Source organism: Meles meles, chromosome 3, assembly GCF_922984935.1.
Source record: "Meles meles chromosome 3, mMelMel3.1 paternal haplotype, whole genome shotgun sequence".
NCBI lineage: Eukaryota > Metazoa > Chordata > Mammalia > Carnivora > Mustelidae > Meles > Meles meles.
In genome coordinates, this window is record NC_060068.1 from 155,699,039 (window position 1) to 155,726,628 (window position 27,590).

Sequence of the window (27,590 nt, forward strand, 5' to 3'; positions counted from 1 at the left end):
ATGTGGTTTGCAGGTGCTGGAAGCCCCGCCTCTGGCCCAGAATGCACTGGGCACACCAAGACCCTCAGCAATGGCAGCCTCTGTAGGATGGCTTCTCTCCTATATCCTTTTCTTCCAAGGATTAAAGGTGAGGCAGAGCAGGTGTTTGAGGGGGTTTTTGTTGTCTATAATCCTTGTTACCTCAGGCAAGACAAGCATAGGTATAAAAAACTAGAATAGTTGCACAGATACACACCATTATGATAGTCCTACATCTCTTTCGGGTGACCCAATCATCATGAGATCTTCATCTTCCAAATAACACCCACTTCCCAATGTGAGCAAATTCTATTCCTTAACCCATAAATTCAAGAAAAATGTTCTGTGATATTACATGGCTTTAGACATTGGTGTAATAGAACCTGTATCTCCACAGGCGATCATGTTTCTGTTTCCTTAGGATCCCAGGATTTTCCTTGGTTGAGTGATGTCCCCATCTCTCTTGCACAGAGGATCCTGCAGATCCACTCCAAGGACCCACAGTTATCCTGAATGCTTTAATTTGATGTTCAGCAAGATGCAGGCCCCAACTGAAGAACCTCCTGTCAAATATATTTGAATCTGAAGGATTTTGGCTCTGAGAAATGGCTGTAATCCCCTTCTGCTTACGTGGATCTTGGACTGATATTCATGTTCCCATGTTTCTGGCTTCCACGTTAACATAAATTCCAGAGAGAAGTATTCCAGAAATAACTCTGATTGTTATTCCCTTAGAAACCCTTTTTTATTCTCAGACACATAGCACTGTGCCAAAATTTTGACCAAAGAGTTACTTCTTTAGGACCCAATACCTTCATAAAGCCTGCCTAAATTGCAGGATATATTGAGGTTCAGGAACTCCTTCAGGCCTAAACATAGAGAAACTCATCACACTGGCATAGACACCTTGCATTGCAGAAGGGAATCTTTCATGTAAGATTGTTACATGTCAAGATTTTTTCAGAAGGAATGTGGGTCTCTGGTTGGGGGCTTATCCAAAAGAAACTCATTTTCTTCTACTGATCATCAACTCTCTGCTGTCTTACCCTGGGTTTCCCAATTCCCAATATCAATTTCAGACCCTCTGTTCTCACCTTTACAAAAATGAAATTTTGTATTGCTTCTAGGTGGAAGCCATTATCTACTGGTGGATCGGGTATCTCAGATTTTTTAAGATCATGGCCATAATGTCACCATGCTTCTTTATGGAGGAGGTTACTTATTCCCAAGTATTTTTTTTGGTAATTATTATACTTCTCTATCCCAGAAAAAGATAGACAATGTCTTTTGTTTAGCACTGCTTAGCACAAAATCTTTTTAAATCTAGTCATATTGAAAAAATGGAAAAAACATGTGTATGTGTTTTATGTTAAGTGCTGGAAACCTTATTAGGCCATGTAGACCTTGCCTTCACAACGCCATATGTGCATATTTCATCTATGTAATTGAGTGTCATTTCATTTTAAGGAAACCTCCATACATTTTTATTGATCAGTAAACTCTGAAATTTCCCTAAATGGGGCAGCATTTATTCTTTATAAGTCCATTCAGAATGTCTATTTCTTAAGTTAACTTTGGTAGTTTATGTCTTTCTAAGAATTTGTCTATAGCATCTGTTTTCTAATTTATTGCATCTAAAATTCATAGAATTCTTTTATAGTCCTTTATATTTCTGTGTGGTCACTAGTGTTCCTTCTTTCATTTTTTGTTCTAATAATTTGCTTCTTTCTGTCTTGTTTGTGACTTTCCTTGATCTTTTCAAAGTACTCACTTTGGTTTCATTGATTTCATATTTTTAAATTTTATTGAATATTATTATTTAATTATCTTATATTTAAAATATTTAAATATAATTAGACATAATTACACTTTTATGATTTTAATAATTTTATAATATATTAATCATATATAATATATAATACATAATTATATATATATTTTTTTATTAAAATTTATTTATTTGACAGAGAGATAACAAGCAGGCAGAGAGGCAGGCAGAGAGAAAGGAGGAAGCAGGCTCCCGCTGAGCAGAGAGCCCGATGCAGGGCTCGATCCCAGGACCCCGAGATCATGACCTGAGCCGAAAGCAGAGGCTTAACCCACTGAGCCACCCAGGCGCCCCATAATAATTTTATAATTTTTATAATTATATATTTAAATGTAATTTAAATATATAATTTAAATGTAATTTAAATATAATTAAACGACGGGAAGATAAATATATTTAAAATATTATTAATTTTATTAATAGTTCTATTAATTTTCTCCTTATTTTAATTAATTCTAGCATCTGTTATTTTAGGTTTAGTACACTTTCTTCAGTGTCTTAAGGTGGCAGAATAGATTATTGATTTGAGAATTTTTTTTGAGGACTTTCTTTTTTAATATAGGCATTTACAGCTTTAAATTTCTAAGTACTGCTTTTGTTGTATTCCCTAAGTTTTGGTGTGTTGTATTTTCATTTTCATTTGTCTCTAAGTATTTTATGATTTCCTTGTGATTTCTTTTTGATACATTGCTTAAATAAAAGGTGTTGTTTAATTTCCATAATTTATGAATTTTCTGGTTTTCCTTCTGTTGATTTCTAATTTCAACCTGTTGCAATCAGAAAAAGTATGTTGTATGATATCTATCTTTTAAAATCTATTGAGATATACTGGTGGCTTAACACATGGTCTTTGCTGGAAAATGTCCCATGTGCCCTTGAGAAGAATGTGTTTGCCATTCTTATTGGGTAGAGTGTTCTGTATGTCTGATACAGCTAGTGAATCAATCTGCCTAAATCTTCTATTTCTTTTTTGATCTACTTTCTGGTTATTTTATCCATTATTTAGAGTGGAGTATGAAATCTCCAATGATTATTATAGAATTATTGCTCCTTCAGTTCTGTCAGTTTTTGATTTAGACACTTCGATGATATCCTATTAGGTGCATATATGTTTATAATTGTTATATCTTCTTGCTGTATTGAACCTTTTATTAATATACTATTTTTCCTTTTCTCTTGTAATATTTTTTGATTTAAAATCTATTTTGTTTGATATTTGGTTATCTGCTTCTCTTTTCTTTTGGTTATTACATGCATGGAATATCTTTTTTCATAATTCCCCTTTCAGTCTATCTGTATCATCTAAAATGAATCTTTTGTAGACAGAATATGGTTGGGTTATGCTTTTCTTTGTTTGTGTGTTTGTGGCATTTTTATTTTTTCAATGTGTTTCATTTTGGAATAATTTTAGGTTTACAGAAAAGTTGTGAAGGTAGTACAGGAAGTTTCCATACACCCCACACCTTCCTGCCCCCATTGTTAATCACATATCATTTTTAATTTTTAAAGTGTTATTCTTATTGAACTATTGTGGCACACAACATTACATTAGTTTCAGGTGTGCAACATAGTGGTTTGACAACTGTATATGTTATGCTATGCTCACCATAAATATAGCCACCATCTCTCACAATATGAAGATATTACAATTGGATCACCTGTTTTTATCCATTCTGTCATTCTGTCTTTTGACTGGAGAATTTAATTTGTGTACATTTAATGTAATTACTGACAAGGAGAGTCTTACTTCTGTCTTTTCACTATTTGTTTGCTATATGCTTTATATCTTCTTTGTCCCTCACTTTCTGTATCACTGTTTCTTTTGTGTTTAGTTGATTCCTTGAAAAATATTAAATTATTTTCTCATTCTCTTTTGTTTATATTCTACAGCTATTTCATATGTGTGGTTACAATGGGGATCTCACTTAACCTCCTAAATCTGTGATGCTCAGGTTTTAATTTATACCAGCTTAATAACATTCAAACATGCTGGTCCTGTATACCTTCAATCCCAACATTTTTCATTAGTTGATGTCACAAAATAACATTTTTATACATTGTGGGCCCTGAAACACAATCTGTCATTAATTTAAATGTAATAATATCTTAAATTGTGTAGAAAATTCATAACCAAAATTTTGGTTATTATTTTTGGTTATGTAATAACCAAAAGAAAACAGAAGCAGATAACCAAATAGCAAACAAAATAGATTTTAAATCAAAAAAGATTACAAGAGACAAGGAAAAACAGTATATATTAATAAAAGGTTCAATACAGCAAGAAGATATAACGATTATAAACATATATGCACCTAGTAAGATATCAATTAAGTTACAAACAAAGTCCAAATAATGGTAGTAGTTTTTAAACTATTTTTTAATGTACTAATCTCAAATCATGTAGAAAATAAAAAGGTAGTTATAAGTCATTGTTACAATTCCAGTAACTTATAATTGCTCATTCATTTACCTTTTTTAAGCCTTTTTTTTAAAAAAGATTTTATTTATTTATTTATTTGACAGACAGAGATCACAAGTAGGCAGATAGGCAGGCAGAGAGAGGAAGGGAAGCAGGCTCCCTGCTGAGCAGAGAGCCCAATGTGGGGCTGGATCCCAGGACCCTGGGATCAAGACCTGAGCCGAAGGCAGAGGCTTTACCCCACTGAGCCACCCAGGCACCCTTAAAGCCTTTATTTCTTCGTACACCTTTGGTTACTGTCTTGTGTCCTTTCATTTTTTTCCCTGGAGAACTTTGTTGATTATTTCTCCCAGGGCAGGTCTAGTGGAAAGCAATTCCCTTAGTTTGTTTATCTTGGACAGTCTTAATTCTCCTTGACTTTGATGGGCAGTTTTGCTGAATATAAGATTTTTTTGCTGTTGGGGCACCTGGGTGGCTCAGTGGGTTAAAGCCTCTGCCTTCGGCTCAGGTCATGATCCCAGGGTCCTGGGATCAAGCCCTGCATCGGGTTCTCTGCTCAGCATGGAGCCTGCTTCCTCCTCTCTCTATCTCGGCCTGCCTCTCTGCCTACTTGAAATCTCTGTCTGTCAAATAAATAAAAATTTAAAAATCTTAAAAAAAAAAGATTTTTTTGCTGTTGATTTTCTTTTCTTTTAGCATTTTAAACAAACGATATTGTTTTATTTGAGAGAGGGAGACTGTGAGTGAGGGGAGGGGCAGAAGGAGAGGAAGTGGTAGAGACTTTCCAACAGCCTCCTCACTGTGCATGGAGCCTGACACAGGTCTCAATTTCACAGCCCTGAGATCATGACCCTAAGCTGAAGATAAGAATTGGACAATTAACCCACTGAGCCACCCCTTCTTTTAGCACCCCTTCTTTTAGCATTTTGAATATACTGGGCCACTGCATTCTGCAGTCAAATGCTCTGCCACTGAGCTATACCCCCTGGGCCACTGCATTCTGGATTCCAATTTTTTTTTTTTGGACCTCCAAAATTTCTGATTAGAAATCTATTGGTAATCTCATTGAAAAGCACTTGTATGTGATGAGTCACTTTTTTCTTGCTGCTTTTAATATTCTCTATTTATCATTCTAAATTTTGCTTATAATATGTCCTGATGTGAGCGTCTGAGTTCATTTTCCTTGGAGTTTGTTGAGTTTCCTGGATGCTTATACTCCTATCTTTCATCCATTTGGGTGGTCTTCAGCCACTATCACTTAAAATGTTCTCTCTATCCCTTTCTTTCTCTGTTTTCCTTGTGAGCGTCCACAATGCTTATGCTGATCACTTAGGCCATATTCTTTTCTTCAATCTTTTAACTTCCTGTTCTTCACACTTGATCATTTCCATTGTCTTATCTTCAGGTTCATGGATTATTTCTTCCAGTTGTTCAAATCTGCCATGAATCCCTCTTGTGAAATTTTCATTTCATTTATTGCACTTTTCAGTTCTAGATTTTGTTTCTGGTTTCTTTTTAGATTTTCTATGCCTTTATTGACATTTTTATTTGGCATTCACTTTTCCCTTGGCCTTCTCCACATCTTCCTTTAGTTCTCGGAGAACCTTTAAGGCAGTTATTTAAAGTCATCATCTAGTATATCTGCCATTAAGTCTTTCTCAGGGACAGTTTTTGTTGATTTATTTTTTTCCTCTGAATAAGCCTTAGCTTTTTGTTTCTTGGTATGTCTTGTAAATTTTGTTGAAAACTGACCATGTGAACCTGACAATGTGCTATATCTGGATGTGAGATTCTCCTTCTTTCTCTAGGGTTTTCAGATTTTTGTAATTAATTTTGTTCATTTTTAAAAATTGTTGTAGGCTGCCTTTGTGGTAAGGATCAATGTGAGGTGTAAACTTTGGTACTCTTAGGTCTTTTCTGAGCCTTTTTGTGGGTGTGAATAGACCCTCTTTTTTTTCTTTTTCTATTTTTAAAATAAGACCAATAAACCTTTGGCCAGTCTAATCCAAAAGAAAAGAGAGAGGACCCAAATTAATAAAATTATGAATGAAAAGGGAGAGATCAAGGAAATAAAAATCATCATCAGAAATTATTATCAAAAGTTATATGCCAATAAGTTAAGCAGCCTAGATGAAATGGATGCATTCCTGGAAACATATAAACTTCCAAAACTGAATCAGGAAGAAATTGACAACCCAAATAGACCAATATCGAGTAATGAGATTGAAGCAGTGATCAAAAACCTCCCAAAAAGCAAGAGCCCAGGACCTAATGGATTCTGTGGAGAATTCTACCAAACATTCAAAGTAGAAATAATACCTATTCTCCTGAAGCTGTTTCAAAAAATAGAAACAGAAGGAAAACTTCCAGACTCTTTATGAAGACAGCATTACCCTGATCCCCAAACTGGGCAAAGACACCACCAAAAAGGAGAATTTCAGACCAATATCCCTGATGAACATGGATGCCAAGATTCTCAACAAGATCCTAGCTAATAGGATCCAACAGTACATTAAAAAGATTATCTACCATACCAGGTGGGATTTATCCATGGGATGCAAGCATGGTTCAACTTTCACAAATCAATCAATGTGATAGAACAATCAATAAGAGAAGAGAGAAGAACCACATGGTCCTCTCAATTGATGCAGAAAACACATTTGACAAGATACAGCATCTATCCTAATTAAAATAATTCAAAGTATAGGGATAGAGAGAACATTCCTCAACTTCATAAAATCTATCTATGAAAAACCCACAGTGAATATCATCATCAATGGGGAAAAGCTGACAGCCTTCCCTTTGAGATCAGGAACATGACAAGGATGCCCACTCTCACCACTGTTGTTCAACATAATACTAGAAGTCCTAGCAACAGCAATCAGACAACAAAAAAGAAATAAAAGGTATTCAAATTGGCAATGAAGAAATCAAACTCTCTCTCTTCACAGATGACATGATACTTTATATGGAAAACCCAAAAAAATCCACCTCCCAAACTACTGGAACTCATACAGCAATTCGCTAATGTGGCAGGGTACAAAATCAATGTACAGAAATCAGTTGCTTTTTTATACACTAACAATGAAAATATAAAAAGGGAAATTACAGAATCAATTCCACTTACTATAGCACCAAGAACCATAAGATATCTGGGGGAAAAAAACCTAACCAAAGTGGTAAAGGATTTGTAGTCGAGGAACAATAGAGCACTCATGGAAGAAATTGAAGAAGACTCAAAAAGATGGAAGAGCATTCCATGTTCATGGACGGGAAGAATAAACATTGTTAAAATGTCTATACTGCCTAGAACAATCTATACTTTCAAATCCCAGCCAAAATACCACCAGCATTTTTCTAAGAGCTGGAACAAACAATCCTAAAATTTGTATGGAACCAGAAGAGATCCCAAATTGCTAAGGAAATACTGAAAAAGAAAAACAAAACCCGGGGCATCATGTTGCCTGATTTCAAGCTTTACTACAAAGCTGTGATCACCAGGACAGCATGGGACTGGCACAAAAACAGAGGCATAGATCAGTGGAACAGAATAGAGAGCCCAGATATGGACCCACAACTCTATGGCCAAATAATCTTTGACAAAGCAGGAAAAAATATACATTGGAAAAAAGACAGTCTCTTCAATAAATGGTGCTGGGAAAACTGGACAGCTATATGTAGAAGAATGAAACTCGACCATTCTCTTACACCACACACAAAGATAAACTCAAAATGGATAAAAGACCTCAATGTGAGGCAGTAATCTATCAAAATTCTTGAGGAGAACATAGGCAGTAACCTCTGCAACATTGACCACAGCAACTTCTTTCAAGATATGTCTCCACTCAACTCTATGGTCAAATAATCTTCGACAAAACAGGAAAAAATATACAATGGAAAAAAGACAGTCTCTTCAATAAATGGTGCTGGGAAAACTGGACAGCGATATGTAGAAGAATGAAACTCAACCATTCTCTTACACCGTACACAAAGATAAACTCGAAATGGATAAAGACCTCAATGTGAGAAAGGAATCCATCAGAATCCTAGAGGAGAACATAGGCAGTAACCTCTTCGATATCAGCCACAGCAACTTCTTTCAAGATATGTCTCCAAAGGCAAAGGAAACAAAAGCGAAAATGAACTTTTGGGACTTCATCAAGATCAAAAGCTTCTGCACAGCAAAGGAAACAGTCAACAAAGCACAAAGGCAACCCACGGAATGGGAGAAGGTATTTGCAAATGACAGTACAGACAAAAGGTTGAGATCCAGGATCTATAAAGAACTTCTCAAACTCAACACACACAAAACAGATAATCATATCAAAAAATGGGCAGAAGATATGAACAGACACTTCTCCAACGAAGACATACAAATGGCTATCAGACACATGAAAAAATGTTCATCATCACTAGCCATCAGGGAGATTCAAATTAAAACAACATTGAGGTATCACCTTACACCAGTTAGAATGGCCAAAATTAGCAAGACAGGAAACAACATGTGTTGGAGAGGATGTGGAGAAAGGGGAACCCTCTTACACTGTTGGTGGGAATCAAGTTAGTGCAGCCACTTTGGAGAACAGTGTGGAGACTCCTGAAGAAATTAAGAATAGAGCTTCCCTGTGACCCTGCAATTGCACTGCTGGGTATTTACCCCAAAGATACAGATGTAGCGAAATGAAGGGCCATCTGTACCCCAATGTTTATAGCAGCAATGGCCACGGTGGCCAAACTGGAAAGAACCAAGATGCCCTTCAATGGATGAATGGATAAGGAAGATGTGGTCCATATACACAATGGAGTATTATGCCTCCATCAGAAAGGATGAATACCCAACTTTTGTAGCAACATGGACAGAACTGGAAGAGATTATGCTGAGCGAAATAAGTCAAGCAGAGAGAATCAAGTATCATATGGTCTCACTTATTTGTGGAGCATAAAAAAGAACACGGAGGACATGGGGAGATGGAGAAGAGAGGGAGTTGAGGGAAACTGGAAGGGGAGATGAACCATGAGAGACTATGGACTCTGAAAAACAACCAGAGGGGTTTGAAGGGGCGGGGGAGGGGGGTGGGAGGTTGAGGAACCAGGTGGTGGGTAATAGGGAGGGCACGTACTGCATGGAGCAAAAACAATGAACACTGTTATGCTGAAAATAAACAAACAAACAAAAAAACAAAAGAAAGATATGTCTCCAAAGGCAAAGGAAACAAAAGCAAAAATGAACTTTTGGAGTGGACACTTTCTAATTTTCCTGGTATATGTATTTGTTCTACAATGCCTCAGTCTTTAATGTTTCCCTCTCCAAAGGAGAAAATGAGAAAAATGAAAGGAAAGGGGAGATATCAGTCTTTTAAGACCCCTTGAAGTCCATTCATCCAGAGAAGAAGGTGGGTGCAACAATAAAGTGTCATGCAAAAATGTTGCTTTTAACTTTTTTGTCTGTACATCTGTGCTCAGAAGCAGCAATCAGCAATCAGAGCTCAGACACTTGATATTTGAAGAAGTACATTTTTGCCCACTCAGGCTCTTGAAACCTGCGTACAAGCTGCTCTATGAAGACATTTATGTAGCTTTCTTCTTAGAGACTGAGGGATGGGGAATTGGTAGTTGCTACTGTGAAAAGGGCTGAGATTGACTGAAATTATCTGCAATTTACAGTTAAAGACTTCCCCTGATAGTTGGAAACCATCAATTGACTGCAGAGTTCCCAAATAGTTATTTCAGACAATTTCTGTCAGTGGAATTTTTGTCTAGGTCAGGATACAGATTACTGGTGCTCCACCATCTTGGCAGAAACCTCCCCACTGCCTTTTAACCTATTATCTCTTTTCACATAGTTGAATTTGTATGTGAATATATATGTACAGGAAAGCTCCTTATACTCTTATGCTGGAAATAGAACCGTAATAGGTGTTTGACAGTGCCAGGAATGGAAAGACCTTGAACTGACAAGTAATTCTTCGCAGGAATTCAACTGAGGTGCCATGGCTTGTGCTTTGTGTAGTGCAGCAGCACATCCCTCTTGTGAGCTCCTGTGTGAATGTTTGTGTCCTGAATGAATCTCTCAAAAGCAGGTTGTTCTCAATGCAATGTTATACATGTGTTTCTGGAGAAAGTTGAATGTAGTTAAGATCTTGCCCTCCAAGCTTATAAGCAGGGCTGTTGAGGTAGTCCATTAGAAGCCAGTTACAGATGATTTGTATCCGGCCAATATGAGGTGAGGAGACACTGCAGCTGAGAGCTTGCTGAATAGGAATTGAACAGAACATACTGCCAAATCTCTGCATGTAAAGTATCTATTAGTACTTAGATATAGTCAGCAGTTTCAGTAATATTGGAAATAGAAGCCCTAATATGATGATATTGGCAGTCAAGTTATAGCAGTCCACTGAGAGGCACTATTCATTCAGGTTTAAGAATAGTCCAAATTAGGCTATTAAATGGAGAACCCGTTGGAAAATCAATTCTTTGTTAATAAATTTTTTTAATGAGATTTAATCCTTGAAGACACTCTATTAAAATATATTTGATAGTATTAACAGTTTTAATATATTTGGCAGATCCAGTGAGTTATTTTTTTGTCATGTTGTTAGTGCTAAAACCTTAATTTTATTTTATGACCTGTTACATAAGAGCAATGATAGCTGCTATGAATAGTTTAACCAATGGGTCTTATGACTATGAGATATTTATTTATTTATTTTTACAAATTTTTAAATTTTATTTCTTTTCAGCATAACAGTATTCATTGTTTTTGCACCAAACCCAGTGCTCCATGCAATACGTGCCCTCCTTAATACCCTCCACCTGGTTCCCTAACCTCCCACCCCCTGACCCTTCAAAACCCTCAGGTTGTTTTTCAGAGTCCATAGTCTCTCATGGTTCACCTCCCCTTCCAATTCACAGTAGTTTAAGACAGGCCATGCACAAATGTCTTCTAATATTTTGTAACTCCCAAGAGAACAGATGTACTTCAATAAATTTGGTGAGCTCTGTTATTACTAATAATGGATATTAAATATCTGCTATTTTCCCTGAGTATTAACCAAGATAATTAAGTTTGTCTTTGGTGCATCTTTTTTTTTTTTAAAGATTTTATTTATTTATTTGACAGAGAGAGAGATCACAAGTAGGCAGAGAGGCAGGCAGAGAGAGAGGAAACAGGCTCCCTGTGGAGCAGAAAGTCTGATGCGGGGCTCAATCCCAGGACCCTGAGATCATGACCTGAGACAAAGGCAGCGGCTTAATCCACTGAGCCATCCAGGCGCCCCGTCTTTGGTGCATCTTATCCAATGTTCACAGTAATTTAGAACCTCTGATGGAAAGTCACAAAAGCCAATCTGTGTCATTTCTCTGAAATAATTTCTTTTTAAGGTAACATTAGATTTCACATATGTCAAAACTGAGAAATCTGTTTTAATATATTTCCTGACTCCCCCACCCTGAAATTTCTCTCTCTCTCTCTCTTTTTTTTTTTTTTTTTTTTTTTTTTTTTTTTTGCCATTCTTTTGGTTGTCATTACTTACACTTTGGGGGAGGGTGTCCTTCTAACCTGCTCATACTTACATGTTTCTTTCTCAGGATGTCCCAATTAGTATCATGAAGGTTAGGGGCCTCCCTAGTGGTGATTTTAGGAGACCTGAGATTGAGTTTGAATGAACTCTTTGAATCAACTACATGGGGGTGTCATCAATGTTTTCCCCCATTATTGTGTTAACCAAGGTTTTCTTTTAGCTACAGAGATATAATCAACAGCAGTATCAAAGGCATTTTCTGGGGTTCTAATGCGCCTTCTACTTTTACATGTGTGAATTTCATCATATGATATAGTGACTACTCTTCTTCCAGCATTCTGTGGGCTTGTAAACTGGAATCAGTCTTACCCAGAGCACTGTTTATAAAGGAGACAGTACTTGAGACACACAACCATGGGTCACAGGGTTCTACCTAGCCTAGTGTCAATCACAGCTCATGCTGGGACTCAGAAGCACAATCCAAGCTGACATGGAAAACAAATTTGTTGAGACACACGGCCAGGGCCACTGAAAGACTACTCCCATACTTCTGTCCCCAAATTCCAATTATGGAAGCTTCTGAGTAGGGTGGTGGTAAGGATTCCCCTACTTGGGTCTGGCTTGCTTGGCTTGAAAGTCCTCCTCACTTAAGAGATGGCATTTTGATTGGATTGTTTGTTCTTTGGGTGTTGAGTTTGCTAAGTTCCTTATAGATTTTGGATACTAGCCCTTTATCTGATATGTCATTTGCAAATATCTTCTCCCATTCTGTCAGTTGTCTTTTGGTTTTGTTAACTGTTTCCTTTGCTGTGTAAAAGCTTTTGATCTTGATGAAATCCCAATAGTTCATTTTTGCCCTTGCTTCCCTTGCCTTTGCTGTTGTTCCTAGGAAGATGTTGCTATGGCTGAGGTCGAAGAGGTTGCTGCCTGCATTCTCCTCAAGGATTTTGATGGATTCCTTTCTCACATTGAGGTCCTTCATCCATTTTGAGTCTATTTTCGTGTGTGGTGTAAGGAAGTGGTCCAATTTCATTTTTCTGCATGTGGCTGTCCAATTTTCCCCGCACCATTTATTGAAGAGGCTGTCTTTTTTCCATTGGACATTCTTTCCTGCTTTGTCGAAGATTAGTTGACCATAGAGTTGAGGGTCGATTTCTGGGCTTTCTGTTCTGTTCCACTGATCTATGTGTCTGTTTTTGTGCCAGTACCATGTTGTCTTGATGATGACAGCTTTGTAATAGAGCCTGAAGTCCGGAATTTGTGATGCCACCAACTTTGGCTTTCTTTTTCAATATTCCTTTGGCTATTCGAGGTCTTTTCTGGTTCCATATAAATTTTAGGATTATTTGTTCCATTTCTTTGAAAAAAAATGGATGGTATTTTGATAGGGATTGCATTAAATGTGTAGATTGCTTTAGGTAGCATGGACATTTTCACAATATTTTTTCTTCCAATCCAGGAGCATGGAACATTTTTCCATTTCTTTGTGTCTTCCTCAATTTCTTTCATGAGTACTTTATAATTTTCTGTGTATAGATTCTTAGCCTCTTTGGTTAGGTTTATTCCTAGGTATCTTATAGTTTTGGGTACAATTGTAAATGGGATTGACTCCTTAATTTCTCTTTCTTCTGTCTTGTTGTTGGTGTACAGAAATGTAACTGATTTCTGTGCATTGATTTTATATCCTGACACTTTACTGAATTCCTGTACAAGTTCTAGCAGTTTTGGAGTGGAGTCTTTGGGTTTTCCACATATAGTATCATATCATCTGCGAAGAGTGATAGTTTGACTTCTTCTTTACCAATTTGGATGCCTTTAATTTCTTTTTGTTGTCTGATTGCTGAGGCTAGGACTTCTAGTACTATGTTGAATAGCAGTGGTGATAATGGACATCCCTGCCGTGTTCCTGACCTTAGCGGAAAAGCTTTCAGTTTTTCTCCATTGAGAATGATATTTGCGGTGGGTTTTTGCAAAGAAGACATCCAGATGGCCAACAGACACATGAAAAAGTGCTCCCCATCTTTTGGCATCAGGGAAATACAAATCAAAACCACAATGAGATATCACCTCACACCAGTCAGAATGGCTAAAATTAACAAGTCAGGAAATGACAGATGCTGGCGAGGATGCGGAGAAAGGGGAACCCTCCTCCACTGTTGGGAATGCAAGCTGGTGCAACCACTCTGGAAAACAGCATGGAGGTTCCTCAAAATGTTGAAAATAGAACTACCCTATGACCCAGCAATTGCACTACTGGGTATTTACCCTAAAGATACAGACATAGTGATCCGAAGGGGCACGTGTACCCGAATGTTTATAGCAGCAATGTCTACAATAGCCAAACTATGGAAAGAACCTAGATGTCCATCAACAGATGAATGGATAAAGAAGAAGTGGTATATATACCACAATGGAATACTATGCAGCCATCAAAAGAAATGAAATCTTGCCATTTGCGACGACGTGGATGGAACTAGAGGGTATCATGCTTAGTGAAATAAGTCAATCGGAGAAAGACAACTATCATATGATCTCCCTGATATGAGGACATGGAGAAGCAACATGGGGGGTTAGGGGGATAGGAGAAGAATAAATGAAACAAGATGGGATTGGGAGGGAGACAAACCATAAATGACTCTTAATCTCACAAAACAAACTGGGGGTTGCTGGGGGGAAGTGGGATTGGGAGAGGGGGAGGGGGCTATGGACATTGGGGAGGGGAGGCGAACCATAAAAGACTATGGACTCTGAAAAACAACCTGAGGGTTTTGAAGGGTCAGGGGTGGGAGGTTGGGGGAACAGGTGGTGGGTAATAGGGAGGGCACGTTTTGCATGGAGCACTGGGTGTTGTGCAAAAACAATGAATACTGTTACGCTGAAAAAAATAAATAAAATGGAAAAAAAAAGAGATGGCATTTCGAGCCTATCTTCTCTGTTTTCCAAGATATGTCACAGAAGGTTAATGGGGAGATGGAGCTTAAAAGCTGCCATCAGTCCAACTTCAAAAATGGTGTCAGAAGATTACATATGACTTATGGGGGAAATGCCAGGATATTAAGTAGGGCTGCAGAGGACTACTATTTTTAACTTAGCCTTTGGAATATTTTTGGTAGAAAGAAAAACCTTTGCATGTATCTTTTTTTAATTTTTAATTTTTTAAATTAACATATAATGTATTATTAGCCCCAGGGGTACAGGTCTGTGAATTGCTAGGTTTACACACTTCGTAGCACATACTTTTCCCAATGTCCATAACCCCACCACACTTTCCTGACCCCCCTGCCCCCAGCAACCCTCAGTTTGTTTTGTGAGATTAAGAGTCTCTTATGGTTTGTCTCCCTCCTGATCCCATCTTCTTTCATTTTTTTCTTTTCCTACCCCCCCCCAAACCCCCCACATTGCTTCTAAACTTCCTCATATCAGGGAGATCATATGATAGTTGTCTTTCTCCGACTGACTACTTCGCTAAGCATAATACCCTCTAGTTCCCCCCATGTCGTTGCAAATGGCAAGATTTCATATCTTTTGATGGCTGCATAGTATTCCATTGTGTATATATATACCGTATCTTCTTTATCCATTCATCTGTTGATGGACATCTAGGTTCTTTCCATAGTTTGGCTATTGTGGACCTTGCTGCTACAAACATTTGGGTGCATGTGTCCCTTTGGATCACTACTTTTGTATCTTTAGGGTAAATACCCAGTAGTGTAATTGCTGGGTTGTAGGGTAGCTCTATTTTTAACTTTTTGAGGAATCTTCATGCTGTTTTCCAGAGTGGTTGCACCAGCTTGCATTACTACAACAGTGTAGGAGGGTTCCCCTTTTTCTGCATCCTCGCCAGCATCTGTCCTTTCTTGACTTGTTAATTTTAGCCATTATGACAGGTGTGAGGTGGTATCTCATTGTGGTTTTGATTTGTATTTCCCTGATGCCAAAAGATGTGGAGCATTTTTTCATGTGTCTGTTGGCCATCTGGATGTCTTCTTTGCAGATATGTCTCTTCATGTCCTCTGCCCATTTCTTGATTGGATTATTTGTTCTTTGGGTGTTGAGTTTGATAAGCTCTTTATAGATTTTGGATACTAGCCCTTTATCTGATATGTCGTTTGCAATTATCTTCTCCCATTCTGTCAGTTATCTTTTGGTTTTGTTAACTGTTTCCTTTGCTGTGCAAAAGCTTTTGATCTTGATGAAATCCCAATAGTTCATTTTTGCTCTTGCTTCCCTTGCCTTTGGCAATGTTCCTAGGAAGAAGTTGCTGCAGCTGAGTTCGAAGAGGTTGTTGCCTGTGTTCTCCTCAAGGATTTTGATGGATTCCTTTCTCACATTGAGGTCCTTCATCCATTTTGAGTTATTTTCATGTGTGGTGTAAGGAAATGGTCCAATTTCATTTTTCTAGCATGTGGCTGTCCAATTTTCCTAACACCATTTATTGAAATGCTGTCTTTTTTCCATTGAACATTCTTTCCTGCTTTATTGAAGATTAGTTGACCATAGAGTTGAGGGTCTATTTCTGGGCTTTCTGTTCTGTTCCATTGATCTATGTGTCTGTTTTTGTGCCAGTACCATACTGTCTTGATGATGACAGCTTTGCAATAGAGCTAGAAGTCTGGAATTGTGATGCTACCAACTTTGGCTTTCTTTTTCCATATTCCTTTGGCTATTCGAGGTCTTTTCTGGTTCCGTATAAATTTTAAGATTACTTGTTCTATTTCTTTGAAAAAAACATGGGATTTTTGTAGGGATTGCATTAAATGTGTAGATTGGTTTAGGTAGCATAGACATTTTCACAATATTTGTTCTTCCAATCCATGAGCATGGAACATTTTTCCATTTCTTTGCATCTTCCTCAATTTCTTTCATGAGTACTTTATAGTTTTCTGAGTACAGATTCCTTGGCTCTTTGGTTAGTTTTATTCCTAGGTATCTTATGGTTTTGCGTGCAATAATAAATGGGATTGACTCCTTAATTTCTCTTTCTTCTGTCTTGTTGTTGGTGTAGAGAAATGCAACTGATTTCTGTGCATTGATTTTTAAATCCTGACACTTTACTGAATTCCTGTACAAGTTCTAGCAGTTTTGGAGTGGAGTCTTTTGGGTTTTCCACATATAGTATCATATCATCTGCGAAGAGTGATAATTTGACTTCTTCTTTGCCAATTTGGATGCCTTTAATTTCCTTTTGTTGTCTGATTGCTGAGGCTAGGACTTCTAGTACTATGTTGAATAGCAGTGGTGATAATGGACATCCCTGCTGTGTTCCTGACCTTAACGGAAAAGCTTTCAGTTTTTCTCCATTGAGAATGATATTTGCGGTGGGTTTTTCATAGATGGCTTTGATAATATTGAGGTATGTGCCCTCTATCCCTACACTTTGAAGAGTTTTGATCAGGAAGGGATGCTGTACTTTGTCAAATGCTTTTTCAGCATCTATTGAGAGTATCATATGGCTCTTGTTCTTTCTTTTATTAATGTGTTCTATCACATTGATTGATTTGCAGATGCTGAACCAACCTTGCAGCCCTGGAATAAATCCCACTTGATCGTGGTGAATAATCTTTTTAATATACTGTTGAATCCTATTGGCTAGTATATTGGTGAGAATTTTTGCATCTGTGTTCATCAAGGATATTGGTCTGTAGTTCTCTTTTTTGGTGGGATCCTTGTCTGGTTTTGGGATCAAGGTGATGCTTGCCTCATAAAGTGAGTTTGGAAGTTTTTCTTCCATTTCTCTTTTTTGGAACAGTTTCAGGAGAATAAGAATTAGTTCTTCTTTAAATGTTTGGTAGAATTCCCCTGGGAAGCCGTCAGGCCTGGGGCTTTTGTTTGTTTGGAGATTTTTGATGACTGTTTTCAATCTCCTTACTGGTTATGGGTCTGTTCAGGTTTTCTATTTATTCCTGGTTCAGTTGTGGCAGTTTATATGTTTCTAGAAATGTATCCATTTCTTCCAGATTGTCAAATTTGTTGGTGCAGAGTTGCTCATAGTATGTTCTTATAATTGTTCGTATTTCTTTGGTGTTTGTTGTGATCTCTTCTCTTTCATTCATGATTTATTTGGGCCCTTTCTCTTTTCTTTTTGATAAGTCTGGCCAGGGGTTTATCAATCTTATTCATTCTTTCAAAGAACCAGCTCCTAGTTTTGTTGATTTGTTTTATTATTTTTATTGGTTTCTATTTCATTGATTTCTGCTCTGATCTTTATGATTTCTCTTCTTCTGCTGGGTTTAGGCTTTCTTTGTTGTTCTTTCTCTAGCTCCATTAGGTGGAGCGTTAGGTTGTGTATTTGAGACCTTTCTTGTTTCTTTAGAAAGTCTTGTACCGCTATGTATTTTCCTCTCAGGACTGCCTTTGCTGTGTTCCACAGATTTTGAACCATTGTGTTTTCATTATCATTTGTTTCAATGATTTTTTTCAATTCTTCTTTAATTTCCTGGTTGACCCATTCTTTCTTTAGAAGGATGGTGTTTAGTCTCCATGTATTTGGGTTCTTTCCAAATTTCCTCTTGTGATTGAGTTCTAGCTTCAGAGCATTGTGATCTGAGAATATGCAGGGAATGATCCCAATCTTTTGATACCAGTTGAGACCTTATTTATGACCCAGGATGTGATCTATTCTGGAGAATGTTCCATGTGCACTAGAGAAGAATGTGTGTTCTGTTTACTTGGGATGGAATATTCTGTATATATCTGTGATGTCCATCTGGTCCAGTGTGTCATTCAAGGCCTTTATTTCCCTGTTGATCTTTTGCTTGGATGATCTGTCCATTTCAGTGAGGGGAGTGTTAAAGTCCCCTACTATTATTGTATTATTATTGATGTGTTTTTTTGATTTTGTTATTAATTGGTTTATATAGTTGGCTGCTCCCATGTTAGGGGCATAGATATTTAAAATTGTTAGGTCTTCCTGTTGGACAGACCCTTTGAGTATGATATAGTGTCCTTCCTCATCTCCTATTATAGTCTTTCACTTAAAATCTAATTGATCTGATATAAGAATTGCCACCCCGGCTTTCTTCTGATGTCCATTAGCATGGTAAATTGTTTTCCACCCCCTCACTTTAAATCTGGAGGTGTCTTTACGTCTAAAATGAGTTTCTTGTAGGCAATATATTGATGGGTTTTGTTTTTTTATCCAATCTGATACCCTGTGTCTTTTGATTGGGGCATTTAGCCATTAACATTCAGGGTAACTAATGAGAGATATTAATTTAGTGCCATTTTATTGCCTGTAAGGTGACTGTTACTGTATATTGTCTCTGTTCCTTTCTGATCTACTACTTTTAGGCTCTCTCTTGCTTAGAGGACCCCTTTCAATATTTCCTGTAGAGCTGGTTTGGTGTTTGCAAATTCTTTCAGTTTTTGTTTGTCCTGGAAGCTTTTTATCTCTCCTTGTATTTTCAATGATAGCCTAGCTGGATATAGTATTCTTGGCTGCATGTTTTTCTTGTTTAGTGCTCTGACTATATCATGCCAGTTCTTTCTGGCCTGCCAGGTCTCTGTGAATAAGTCTACTGCCAATCTAAAATTGTTTCCATTGTATGTTACAGACTTCTTTTCCCAGGCTGCTTTCAGGATTTTCTCTTTGTCGCTAAGACTTGTAAATTTTACTATTAGGTGATGGGGTGTGGACCTATTTTTATTGATTTTGAGGGGCATTCTTTGCATCTCCTGGATTTTGATGTTTGTTCCCTTTGCCATATTAGGGAAATTCTCTACAATAATTCTCTCCAATATACCTTCTGCTCCCCTCTCTCTTTCTTCTTGTTCTGCAATCCCAATTATTCTAATGTTGTGTCGTCTTATGGTGTCACTTATCTCTCGAATTCTCTCCTCATGGTCCAGTATTTGTTTGTCTCTCTTTTGCTCAGCTTCTTTATTCTCTGTCATTTAGTTTTCTATGTCACTAATTCTTTCTTCTGCCTCATTTATCCGAGCAGTAAGAGCTTCCATTTTTGATTGCACCTCATTAATAGCTTTTTTTATTTCAATTTGGTTAGATTTTAGTTCCTTTATTTCTCCAGAAAGGGCTTTTATCTCTCTGAAGGGGGTTTCTCTAATATCTTCCATGCCTTTTTTGAGCCCAGCTAGAACCTTGAGAATCATCATTCTGAACTCTAGATCTGTCATATTACCAATGCCCGTATTGATTAGGTCCCTAGCCTTCAGTACTGCTTCTTGTTCTTCTTTTTGTGGTGAGTTTTTCCACTTTGTCATTTTGTCCAGATAAGAATATATAAAGGAGCAAATAAAATGTTAAAAGCGTGGCAAAGACCCTAGGGAAATGTGCTTTAACCAAATCAGAAGAGACCCCAAATTGTGGGAGGGAGAAAGGGGATAAACAAGGAAAGAAAAAATAAGAAAAGAAAACAAATAAGGAAAAAGTATTTAAAAAAAGAAAATATATGTATATACAAAAAATATAGTTAGATACAATGGAGGATAAAATATGACTATAATAATGGAGTTTCAAAAAAAGAGTATTATTATTATTATTATTATTATTATTGGTAAGGTATTGTTAAGATAAACTAGTTAAAAAAAAGTTAAAAGAGGAAAGGATAAAAGTTAAAAAATTTAGCAGAAGAAAAGAAAAAAAATATTAACTGCAAGACTAAAGAATCATGGGGAGAAAGCCATGCATTCTTTGCTTTGCTTTCTCCTCCTCTGGAATTCCGCTGCTCTCCTTGGTAGGTGAACTTGGTCCTGGCTGGATTTCTTATTGATCTTCTGGCGGAGGGGCCTGTTGTAGTGATTTTCAGGTATCTTTGCCTAAGGTGGAATTGCCCCGCCCTTATCAGGAGCCAGGCTAAGTAATCCGCTCGGGTTCACTTTTGGGAGCTTTCGTTCCCTGAACGCTTTCCGTAGAGTTCTGGAGGACGGGGATGCTAATGGCGGCCTCCCAGTCTCTGGCTCAGAGGAGCCGAGAGCTTGGGGTCCCGCTCCTCAGTGCTCCCTCATAGAAAAGCAGCCAATTGCTCCCATTTCCCTGGCCTCTGGTCCCATTTGGAGAAAAGCCCCTGGTCACTAGGGCCCAGAGAAAAGCGCCAGGTCGCTCATGCCTGGAGAAAAGCGCCCAGTTGTGCTTGGAGAAGAGCGCTCAGTCGCTTCCTTCTCAGTGGCCTCTGGCCATGCTCTGAGCTCACCCAGCCTGCCCCCAGTTCAAGGTAACCCCGAGCTGAGAGCTCACTCCTCGGCTTTGTCACTGTAGCCAGCTTCCTCACTCTAAAACCTGCGAGCCTGTGACACTCAGACACCCCCGGTCCTTCTGTGATCCCGTAGGACCTGGGGTTATGCTGACCCCACGTGGGCTTCACCCCAGTTTAGCCTCTGGAGCGATGTCCTTCAGCGGAACAGACTTTTAAAAGTCCTGATTTTGTGCTCCGTTGCTCCGCTGCTTGCCCAGAGCTGGCCCCTCTCCCCATGGTCTATCTTCCTGTCGCTTCGGACTCACTTCTCTGCAGGTCCTACTTTTCAGAAAGTGGTCGATTTTCTGTTTCTAGAATTGTTGCTCTTTTCTCCAATTTCCTATTGGATTTGTAGGTGTTCACAATGTTTAGATAAGCTATCTAGCTGATCTCCGGCTTCCTGATGTTGTCTCAGCCTGCTACTTCTCCGCCATCTTGACTCCACCCCCCTGGGATGGTAATTCTTATAGTGTTATGCTGGATGGAGTTAAGTAGGGCCAGAATGGCACAGTGAGGTAAGGGGCTAGCAGTTGGGGGACAGTCAACAAATGCAGAGAAAGGAAGAAACAAATGTTTTCCAGAATTGACAAAAACATATTAAACTAATTTTTAGGGTATTAGATCATGAACTTCTTTAAGAATCATCTGGGGGTGGCTGCATTAACTAATACCAGAACAGGCTGATGTCAAAACTTTTACAGGAGATAAAGGATACAAAATCAATCAGTATAATGCAACACCTTAATAGAATTAAGGGGATGAAAAAAGCACAACATACCAAGAGATGCAGAAAAAATATTTGACAAAACTAACACCCTTTCATGATAAAAACACTCACAAAACCAGGATTAGAAAGGTGCTTTTTGAACATGATAAAGAGTATTTATGGAACACTCACAGCTAATGTCATACTCTTTATGATAGACTGAAATTGTACTGTCTAAGATCAGTAGTCTAAGCTGCCCACTTACATCACTGTTATTCAAATATGCCCTAGACAAAGCAAGTAGGCAAGAGAAGTAAATAAAAGATATCCAAATTGGAATAGTCAATGTAGAAATATTTGATTTTCATATGACATAATCCTGTATTTGGAAAATCCTGAAGAATTCATATACTTTACACTAGATCTAATGAATGAATCCAACAAAGTTGCAGGGAAGAATATCAATATGAAAATATGAGTTGTGTTTCCATACACTGACTATAAATAATCTGAAAGTGACACTAAGTAAATTAATCTATTTACAATGGCATCCAATTAAACTGAGGAGATGAAAGATATGGACACTGAAAATTTGCTGAAAAAATTAAGAAAAACCTAAATATGAAATCTTGGGAGTAACTAACAAGATATGTATAAGATTTATATGAGGAAAACTACAAAACACTGATGAAAGAAATCAAAGAACTGAGTAAGTGGAGAGAAAGTCCATGTTTGTGGATAGGAAGACTCAATATCACTAGATGTTCATTATCTCCAATTCAATCTATAGATTCAATGCAATCCCACTGAAAATAGCTACAAGGTATTTTGTGGATATTCATAAACTGATGCTCAAATTTGCATGGAGAGGCAAAACCCCTGAAGAGTATTGAAGATGAAGAACTAAGTTGGAGGTCTCACGTTAATCAACACCATGATGTACTATATGGCTAAATCAATCAAGACAGTGTGTTAAAAGCAAAAGAATAGACAAATAGATCAACGTAATAGAATAGAGATTACAGATATACCCACATAAACTAGTCAAATGATGTTTGACAAATCATTAAGAAATGCCATGTAAAGAAGAGAAACTTTCCAATAAATGGACATAGATCTTACTTACGTCTTTGCAAAAATTAACTCAGAGTGGATCACAGAACTAAATGTTAAATGCAAAAGTATGAAACTCCTATAAGGGGACATAGGAGAAAGTAGATGAACTAGTGTTTGGTGAATACTTTTTAGAGGTAAAACCTAAGGCATGTTCTATGTTAGAGTTGAAGAGTGAGCTAAATTGAACTTAAAATTTTCTGTTCTGGGGGTGCCTGGGTGGCTCAGTGGGTTAAAGCCTCTGCCTTTGGCTCAGGTAATGATCCCAGGGTCCAGGGATCGAGCCCTCCATCGGGCTCTCTGTTCTCCATCGAGCTTTCTCCCCCCGTTCCCCGCCCTCTGCCTGCCTCTCTGACTACTTGTGATCTCTGTCTGTCAAATAAATAAATAAAATCTTTAAAAAATTTTTTCTGTTCTGGGACAGAACTATCAGGGAGTAAAGGGAGGAGCCAAAGACCAGGAGTAAATATTTATATAGACATATCTGATAAAGAATGTTATTCAAAATATACACTTCTGCACACAAATACAAAACTGTATGTCCAAAATATTCAAAGAAATCTTAAATCTCAATAACATTAAAAAAACCCCAATCATTTAAAAATTTAAAATGGGCCAAAAAGCTTAGCAGCCCCCCAACAAAGAAGACAGACATATGACTAAGTATATGAAGGAGACACCTAATAGAGACATTTCCCAGCATCTACCTCAGCCTCCAGAAGACATGGTGCCCCCTACTGGTCAGGACTGCAACTGACACTCTCTCAGATGCTAGAACTGGCTTTGGAACACTCCTTAATGACCATATCTCCCCAGATCTAGAATGAGGGATGAGGATAACCCTGGTACTGGAGCCATGTTTTCAATGAAAAAAGAGATACCCACCACCTCGACTTTGTTCTTCTATAAAACACTGTTATACATGAAAGTCCTGGATCTAGATGTTGGTGCTACAGTATGCCTTGAGTGCCTCAAGGACAATTTGGGCTATTTTGGTGGTGGCTGGACACCTAGAGCTGCCTTCATATTTATTTTTGATTATTGAAAGCATTTATATGGTAGGGTGTGTCCTGAGGTGTCAGAGAAATGACTTCAAGGCCACCAGACACAATGGATGAGCAGAGGGCACTGAGCTGTCTAGGGGCTAGGGGAAACATTTCAAGACAGTGAGCTCTAGCCATGGGTAGGAGGGTGTATTAAGCAAAAAAACTGACTTTCATTTCATGACTATCTAGGCTTTGATGAACAACTTTGTTCACCTCATTTCTTTTCTTACCTCTCTCCAGGAATTTGAGAATTTCATTGCCAAATTTGGAGACTCAGGTTTTGTCCTTGTGGCCCTGGCTCTGTTGTAAGCATCTATCAGTCCCAGGAAGTTCTCAAAGAGATGAACAATGCCTTTGCTCATCTGTCTCAAGGGGTGATATGGAAGTGTAATCCTTCTCATTGGCCCAAAGATGTCAAATTGACCTCAAATGTGAAAATCATGGGACTGGCTTCCTCAGAATGACCTCTTGGGTAAAGACTGTTCAGATCTACTTCTCTCTTTCCATTTATGTATCTTTAGATTTCTACTGGGGAACCCCACCAGCATGAGAAGGGGCATCTGATACCTAAAGGTAATCTTTAGAGGACAGGAATGGAGCAGCCAGCTGGAGTTCTTGGGAAATCAGGCTCTGCTTCCCAAATGGCTAAAACTGCCATGTTTTCTTCCTTTCTATTCCAGTCCTGATACCTGCAACCAGGAGTGATATTGTTGTCAGCTTATTTTGATCTTACCATATTTGGCACAGACCAAGGTAGCCCAGCCATATTTGAAGGCAGTTTGTAGATTCTGAGAACACATACTGGGGGGCTTTTTGCCACTGCTGTTCCTGACCCCTTGAGTGTCTGTTAGGCCATGTGTCCTTACAGACACACACTCCCACATATTTTAGTACATTCTTCTACCCTGCAAAAAATGTATTCATGCTTTCACAAAATTAAGTTGATGGTGTTTGAAGGGTGAGTCAAAATATCTGAGTGTCAAGCTGAGTAACCTCTTGGGTAGTTATTTAGTCTATCAAATTCTCTGGTAACATAGGGCTCCTTATACCCCAATATGTTTTCTTTGTCCTGTGTCACCTTTTGGACCCTTCTCACTGCCATAACCATTATGAGGTGGAGGGTTCTGCATATTTATTCACAAGGCATATATAGGGAAATGATTCTGATTTTCAAAGAAACAAAAATTTATTCTGATGCACATCTCTGTTGAGAGGCAGTGTTTGAGATGAACTTTTCATTATTAATAATTATTTTGGTTTTCTCTAAATAAGAGTGGGATGGACACACAGGAACTGGAAATACCTAGTTGGGTGGTCCATCACAGCCTACTTAATAGGATTTTTTTTTTATATGTCTATATTTCTTTTTTAAAAATTTTATTTTATTTATTTTTTTTTCAGCATAACAGTATTCATTGTTTTTGCACAACACCCAGTGCTCTTAATAGGATTTCTTATGAAGTTGAGGAGAGTACATATTTTAAGTTTGATGAATGACAGCTGAGATGTGATGTCACTGAAAGTGTTAAGGCTTCAGATAAGAGGGAAGTGAATGGGCAGTTACAGATAGAGTGTGAGACCTGGAGAGGGAGAGACAGAGACAGAGACAGAGATAGAAAATCAGAGGAGAAACAGAGAATGTGAAACTAAGAGAGAATAAGAGAGAAGAAAAAGGAGAAGAGAAATAAAGACAGAGACAGAGTGTAAAGGCAAGGATGGATGGATGGAGAGTAGGATGGAAGGATGAATGGAAGGAGGAATATGCCTTGCTTAGCACTGTGTTCTGAAGTTTGCTCTGGGTTCTGAGTTTTAGATGGACTGATTTAGAGAAGACAAGGACAGAATTTCGATCTTGGAATATGCACCCTTGACTGTGTCCAGAGCCGAATCAGTAAATCCATCTTCTCCAATATACCTTGAAATGAATGTTTTACCCTGAAATATTCTGCTGTGTTCCTGATTTGCAACAGCTTGCCCACTCTTTGTCTCTTTGTCACCCATGATGGGGTGAATAGCATAATGGAGGCCATCCAACCTTGTATACCCATGGTGGGGATTCCTGTCCTTGGAGACCAGCCTGACAACCTGGTCCAAGTAGAAGACAAAAAGTTTGGTGTCTCTATCCAGCTAAAGCAGATCAAGGCAGAGACATTGGTTCTGAAGATGAAGCAAGTCATAGAAGACAAGAGGTATGGATTTCTCTGGGCTTGTGGTCATTTAGGCTAATTGAAGTTGTTAGATACAAAGGGCACTGTGTGGCACCTTTTGGCAATAAATGTTGAAACTTCAAGGACACAGAATAATATGTATATCATGCTAACAGATACCCGTTTCCTCTGAGAACAAAACTAGGCAATTTAGGTAGTTGCTGATAAAAACTACCTGTTGTTAACATCACCTTGAGGATGGTGAAGACTTTGACCTACTTGCACAGGGTCTATGAGAGGTCTTATATTTTGGGGTGCCTAGTAGAATTACACTAAAGCAGAAAATTGCCTTCTTTTCCTCCAATATGCCACACTGTATCTTGCCTCAGGCCCTTTGTCAGTGCTGCTCTTTAGAACATGCTTCCCTTCTCTTCACAGGGCTGACTCCTTTGACAGCCAAAACTCATCTTCAATGTCTTCTCCTCAGAGAGGCAGGCAGTCTTTGTCTGACTGTCCTAAATATACCCTTATACCACCCCTTTTAATCATAATTCATTTTTCTGTATTATCCCTTCTCAGGATCAGTCACTACCCCATTTCTTTCTGTTTTAATTCATTGTGTGTCCATCACATTAGAAAGTAGAGAGTAAGCTCCCCTGGATGGCCAAGTATGTCTCTTGTTTTCTCCTGTGTTCCCAGGGCCTAGCACAGGGCTTTCCAGAGACTAAATTGTTAAGTGATCTTTGCATGGAGGGCCCAACTAGAAGTTTTGAGTGGGACCCAGCTAGACTGTGACAAGGCCAAGCTAATAACTTTTCCTTGAAACTGAGTCTTTTGTGCATATGGGTGTGTGTGTGTGTGTGTGTGTGTGTGTGTGTGTGTGTGTGAAAGAGAGAGAGAGAGAGAGAGAGAGAGAGAGACAAGGTCTCTGAGAGTTCTGAGACCACATGAGTAATGCCCAACCTCTGTTTCTGCCAACATGTACAAGTCAGCAGCTGTGGCCGCCAGCATCATCAGGCGCTCCCACTCCCTGACCCCCGCCCAGAGGTTGGTGGGCTGGATTGACCACATCCTCCAGACAGAGGGTGCCACCCACCCCAAGGTCCATGGCCTGCAGCAGCCATGATGCACAGTACCTGCTGGACGTCTTCTTGTTCCTCTTGGTGGTCACCCTGGGCACCCGTTGGCTCTGTGGGCAGCTGCTGGACATGGTGGCCAGGTGGCTGTGTGGGGCCAGGAAGCTGAAGAAGGCCTAATGGAGGTGCTGTCTTAATGGGTGTTTGGGGAACCAGTAGTTCTAGAGGGCTTTTCCCAGCACAGGGCACCCCTGGTGTCTTGTATGGGCACTTTAGGGTGGCACAAAATTGCTTTTCACTGTTTTCTGCCTGTGTTTATGAACTCTTGAGGCACTCTTGGATTTCTTCTTCAAAATCATGGTAAAATATATGCTATATAAAATTTTCCATTTTAATCACTAAGTGTAGAATCAGTGGCATTGAGCACATTGATGTTATTGTGCAAACATCAGTACCACCCATTCGAGAACTGTTTTCATCTTCCCACACTAAAAGACAATGTTGATCAAACAGTAATTCCCCATGT

General features: G+C 38.5%; 1 pseudogene; it reads left to right on the forward strand.

The window, feature by feature from the left end:
• Positions 1 to 24,182: 24,182 nt before the first annotated feature.
• On the forward strand, positions 24,183 to 27,246 carry LOC123939298 (annotated as a pseudogene).
• The last annotated feature ends 344 nt before the right edge of the window (positions 27,247 to 27,590 follow it).